The following is a 6,660-nucleotide window of genomic DNA, read 5'->3' as shown; positions in this document are numbered from 1 at the left end:
CGAAATCTTATGGGACTTAACTGCTAAGGTCATCAGTCCCTAAGCTTACACACTGCTTAACCTAAATTAACCCAAGGACAAACACACACACCTATGCCCGAGGGAGGACTCGAACCTCTGCCGGGACCAGCCGCACAGTCCAGGAGTGCAGCGCCTTAGACCGCTCGCGAAACACATAACTGCAGTAATCCTTTTAGCAGACGAATTAATGAAGCAGCTCACATCTTCAATTTTGGAGGATATTATTGCCCTTTCTTAATTTAAAATTGAGGACCAGTCTGTTTCGTACTTGTTATTTACGTAGGGGAGAGCCGGACACAGTGGCCATTGGTGTTCCGGGGGCCACGGAGTTCTGCATTGCGCGGGAAATGCATTAATTTATTCTCCCTGGAGGGCCCAGTCAATGCATGATGTTTAACCTGATTGCTGTGCCGCTCCTCGAAGCTACAGTAATTTTTGTGCATTGTTATCATAATGTAAGTAAAGTGAGCTGTTTGTTTCTTTATTATGGGGAGCGAGCGTGACTTACGCCTTTTTAACGAAACTGTGTTGAAAGTATCAGATCTCGACTCAACAATTATAACTTGGTTATTCAAATAGCCATCTCGGTGATGGCTTCCGGAAACATAGTTTAGTGGGGATATCGTTCAAATGGCTCTAAGCACTATGGAACTCAACATCTGAGTTCATCAGTCCCCTAGATTTAGAACTACTTAAACCTAACTAACCTAAGGACATCACACACATCCATGCCTGAGGCAGGATTCGATCTTGCGAGTGTAGCAACAGCGCGGTTCCGGACTGAAGCGTCTAGAACCGCTCGGCCACAGCGGGCGGCTGGGCAAATGAAAAAGCAGCGACCTAAAGAAGGGCTCCACGGCGATACTTACTGCAAGTCCTTACAACGGCGACCTAGCAGCGGCAAATAAACAGAAGAAAAAGAAAGTGAAAGAAGGAAAAGCGAAAAACAGTCAAAGACAACAAAGGCGGTAAAAAGAAGACCCAACCCAAGAACAGCTCTTTTTGACGACAACGATGTAGCCAGTGGGTACATGTATTGCAAAGAAAAATTTTCATGTTCAAAGCCAGCGGAGCAGTAGTTTAAGGCCAATAGTACTCCGTCTGTGCCCACGATCTCTGTGCAGGAGTTGAGGAACACAGTTTCAGTTTTATTTGGGAAAAATGTAAAACATATAACTGTAACTGGAATCATGTTTCACAATTTTATATATATATATATATATATATATATAGCTCTTTGTTAAAATAGTTTTATCCCTTTTTTTAGTTTAAAAGTAAGTGGTCATTTTGCCCATTCACGTCGGGCTAAGTGACATTCTGCCACTTTGTAAAAATTGAATTGCTTAAAGTACTTAATTTTACCCTAAGGTGAATAAATTACTCCACATTATACATCAATAATTGTAGGTTGTAATCTCTCAGTTCCATGAATTTCCATCTATTGCTACTCAGCTTAAAAAATAGAAATACTTTTGCCTGGCCACTTTGGTCGGTTGTCCCCTATATATTACAAAAAGTAAGTCAAAGCTCCCACAACTGTAAACAAGTGTCTTCTTATGTTAAAGAAGCGCATCTCGTCGTGCCATCGTGATTGAGTCGGTAAGAGGTATTCCTACAAACCTAGAGGTCCTGCGCTCAAACTCATGATGGTGGTACTTGCACCATGATACGAAGTCCAGAAGAAACTCAATAAGTTCTAAGATAGAAAGAAGATGGCAATGTCATACCATAGGTAACAGGAACATCCCGGTAGCAGCAGTATCCATTTATTACAGTGCTCTTTACACGTACATTCTTACTCTGTAAACCACTGTCAAATGCACAGCAAAGCGTACTTCCCACTGTACCGCGGAATTGTGGTTCTTCCTATCTCATTCACATGTTAGGCGCGGGAAGAAGGACTGCGCTACAACCACACGAGCGTGTCGTACGAACTGGAGTGCTTTCGTTCTAAGTGTTTTTTACGCAGGGTGCTGGCCACACGTGCGGGAAAGCCGTTAAGCTTTTATGATCTGTCTGAGGCAAGCAACTATGGGGCAAGCAGCCTTCCTGGAACACCGGCGTTACCGGATACCTACTAATCTGTTACATACACTTATCAGCCAGAACACTATGACCACCGACCTCCTATCGATATAAACCCGTCCAGGCGATAGCAGCGTCACCTGGCGTGGAATGACTGCTAGTTAGTCACACGCACGGTTACGTGTAGTATCAGTGAGAGTGCTGTCCATATGCAGAATGGGGAAGGCGCGCAATCTATCTGAGTTTGACCGAGGGCAGCTTGTGATGGTCCGGAGCCTCGTCACGAACATTTCGTAAACTGCACGACTTGTCGGGTATTCAGGGAGTGCTGTGGCGAGTGTCTTCAACAAAGGGCGGTCAGATGTACGGCAAAACTGAGAAAAAAATCGAAATTTTTTTAGTTGCGTTATTTATTACATTGATTCTTTAGGAATAACATCGCAAAGTTTCATAAGCGTATTCTGGCTAGAACTATGTTTTAAAAAAGTTTGTTTGGGCACCTAACCTACCACGCCCACTCTTACTATACTTTGATCTACACCTCCTCTACGTCAGAACTTTTTTGTGCAGTTGTTTTCGTTCACACAATCGAAACGAACTGCAGATGAGTCTAGAAGGCTGTGATAAAGTTTATCTTTGTGCCCTTGTTTACAAAGAGGCTTTTAAAAGATGGAAAGCCACTGGGAGGCTTAACAGGGTGACAGACAAGGAAATTCACACTTTACAAATATAATACGGAACAGCCACCAGGGATAACTTACATAGTGTGAAAACAGTGCAGCAATCCGTGCGGGCAATATTCTTCCACAAACTATGCACAGATGATAATCCTTGTGACATATCGTAGTGCAAATATCTTCAGGTAGTACTCAGTGGGAAGCCATACACCCACAAACATGATTTGTCACTTGCTCTTACAAAACCAACTTTCAGGTACCTAGCCAATCCTGAGCTGCTGAAAAAATATGTACACGGGAAAATACAGAAAAGAAATGAAAGCTACAATCACTTTATATGGATGCCTTGTCCAAAACAGTATTTGTGTCCTCAGTTATTGTGAAGATAGCTGCATATCTACATCTACATCCATACTCCGCAAGCCACCTGACGGTGTGTGGCGGAGGGTACCTTGAGTACCTCTATCGGTTCTCCCTTCTATTCCAGTCCCGTATTGTTCCTGGAAAGAAAGATTCTCGGTATGCTTCTGTGTGGGCTCTAATCTCTCTGATTTTATCCTCATGGTCTCTTCGCGAGATATACGTAGGAGGGAGCAATATACTGCTTGACTCTTCGGTGAAGGTATGTTCCCGAAACTTTAACAAAAGTTCGTACCGAGTACTGAGCGTCTCTCCTGCAAAGTCTTCCACTGGAGTTTATCTACCATCTCCGTAACGCTTTCGCGTGTACTAAATGATCCTGTAACGAAGTGCGCTGCTCTCCGTTGGATCTTCTCTATCTCTTCTATCAACCCTATCTGGTACGGATCCCACACTGCTGAGCAGTATTCAAGCAGTGGGCGAACAAGCGTACTGTAACCTACTTCCTTTGTTTTCGGATTGCATTTCCTTAGGATTCTGCCAATAAATCTCAGTCTGGCATCAACGATCAACTTTATATGATCATTCCATTTTAAATCACTCCTAATGCGTACTCCCAGATAATTTATGGAATTAACTGCTTCCAGTTGCTGACCTGCTATTTTGTAGCTAAATGATAAGGGATCTATCTTTCTATGTATTCGCAGCACATTACACTTGTCTACATTGAGATTCAATTGCCATTCCCTGCACCATGCGTCAATTCGCTGCAGATCCTCCTGCATTTCAGTACAATTTTCCGTTGTTACAACCTCTCGATACACCACAGCATCATCTGCAAAAAGCCTCAGTGAACTTCCGATGTCATCCACAAGGTCATTTATGTATATTGTGAATAGCAACGGTCCTATGACACTCCCCTGCGGCCCGCATCTCGTGGTCGTGCGGTAGCGTTCTCGCTTCCCACGCCCGGGTTCCCGGGTTCGATTCCCGGCGGGGTCAGGGATTTTCTCTGCCTCGTGATGGCTGGGTGTTGTGTGATGTCCTTAGGTTAGTTAGGTTTGAGTAGCTTTAAGTTCTAGGGGACTGATGACCATAGATGTTAAGTCCCATAGTGCTCAGAGCCATTTGAACTCCCCTGCGGCACACCTGAAATCACTCTTACTTCGGAAGACTTCTCTCCATTGAGAATGACATACTGCGTTCTGTTATCTAGGAACTCTTCAATCCAATCACGCAATTGGTCTGATAGTCCATATGCTCTTACTTGGTTCATTAAACGACTGTGGGGAACTGTATCGAACGCCTTGCGGAAGTCAAGAAACACGGCATCTACCTGTGAACCCGTGTCTATGACCCTCTGAGTCTCGTGGACGAATAGCGCGAGCTGGGTTTCACACGATCGTCTTTATCGAAACCATGCTGATTCCTACAGAGTACATTTCTAGTCTCCAGAAAAGTCATTATACTCGAACATAATGCGTGTTCCAAAATTCTACAACTGATCGACGTTAGAGATATAGGTTTATAGTTCTGCACATGTGTTCGACGTCCCTTCTTGAAAACGGGGATGACCTGTGCCCTTCTCCAATCCTTTGGAACGCTACGCTCTTCTAGAGACCTACGGGACACCGCTGCAAGAAGGGGGGCAAGTTCCTTCGCGTACTCTGTGTAAAATTGAACTGGTATCCCATCAGGTCCAGCGGCCTTTCCTCTTTTGAGCGATTCTAATTGTTTCTCTATCCCTCTGTCGTCTGTTTCGATATCTACCATTTTGTCATCTGTGCGACAGTCTAGAGAAGGAACTACAGTGCAGTCTTCCTCTGTGAAACAGCTTTGGAAAAAGACATTTAGTATTTCGGCCTTTAGTCTGTCATCCTCTGTTTCAGTACCATTTTGGTCACAGAGTGTCTGGACATTTTGTTTTGATCCACCTACCGCTTTGACATAAGACCAAAATTTCTTAGGATTTTCTGCCAAGTCAGTACATAGAACTTTACTTTCGAATTCATTGAACGCCTCTCGCATAGCCCTCCTCATACTACATTTCGCTTCGCGTAATTTTTGTTTGTCTGCAAGGCTTTGGCTATGTTTATGTTTGCTGTGAAGTTCCCTTTGCTTTCGCAGCAGTTTTCTGACTCGGTTGTTGTACCATGGTGGATATTTTCCATCTCTTACGATCTTGCTTGGCCCTTACTCATCTAACGCATATTGTACGATGGTTTTGAACTTTGTCCACTGATCCTCAACACCATCTGTACTTGAGACAAAACTTTTGTGTTGAGCCGTCAAGTACTCTGAAATCCGCTTTTTGTCACTTTTGCATGCGTGGTATTCAGTAGCTGAAATGTAGGTAGGATTAAGTGCCTGCAGAGATTAGGCTTCGATCCAGGTGCAGTCACACTGAAGAAGCATCAATGAAGCGCGACTGGGCAAAGCTTAGGCAGCAGAAGAAAAAATGCAAAAGTTTCCCAGGCAAAGGAGGCAGGGAAAGAAATTGCTCCAGGATGACGAGGAAAAGAATGGAGAATATGGATGGGAACGGCATTAGTCACAACAGGTATAGCAATATTGTCAAAAAATTAAATAAAAACTTTAAATGCGAATTGCTGTAAACTGAATTTTTTGAGCTATGATGTACCTTTCCTCAGGAACTATAAACTAACATCCTGAAATCTGGCATAGTTCTTAAGAATTACTTACTGAATAATTCTGTGCAGCACTTTTCCGTTATCTTTTCTCTGAGAAAAGTTCTCCTTCAAAATTTGAGGAAAATAAAGTAGTCCCAGGTAACAAAAAACTGAAAAATTAATACCAAAATAACTATGTCCTTAAACCAAAATCTGCTACACACTTTTTAATAACCTTTTATGTGGATGTAAATTGTGAAAGTCCAGTTTTATTACTTGATAATATTATGAGAAAACTTACATTACACAAACAATGGTAATAAAAAATTCAAATCCTTATAAAATATATGCCGATGTGCATTTTCAAACAAAAATTGCACAGAATATTAAGCATAATGTTGTACATCATCGTCTCAAGTTTTACTATTTTAGTTGTCATATTTTTGGAGATATGTACGTTTAATTACAAGAATGCACATCGCCCTATGTCTGTCCTTCAAGCTGGGCAGGGTATAAGTGCGTCTGAACACACAATGCACCGAGCACTCCTAACGATGGGCCTTCACAGCCGACGATCCATGCATGTACCTTTGTTAACACCGCGACATCGAGAACTACGATTGAAATGGACACGTTACCATCGGCATTGGACGTTGGCGCAGTGGCAGAGGGTGAATCCCGATACCTTTTTCATCATGCGGATGGGAGGGCGCTAAACCGTGGTGTTGCAGGGGTACAGCACGTTGACAACTGTACTGCGTGACGGAGACAAGCTGGCGGTGGCTCCATTATGCTCCGAGAAACATTCACGTGGTCATCCATGGGTCCAGTGGAGCTCGCGCAAGGCACCACAACGGCCAAGGAGAATCGTGCACTGGCTGCAGACCACGTATGCCTCTTCAAGACGACCACATTTCTTAACAGTAGTAGCACTTTTCAACAAGATA

This window comes from Schistocerca americana, chromosome 1 (genome assembly GCF_021461395.2).
Source record: "Schistocerca americana isolate TAMUIC-IGC-003095 chromosome 1, iqSchAmer2.1, whole genome shotgun sequence".
NCBI classification, from domain to species: domain Eukaryota; kingdom Metazoa; phylum Arthropoda; class Insecta; order Orthoptera; family Acrididae; genus Schistocerca; species Schistocerca americana.
This window is presented reverse-complemented; position numbering follows the sequence as displayed.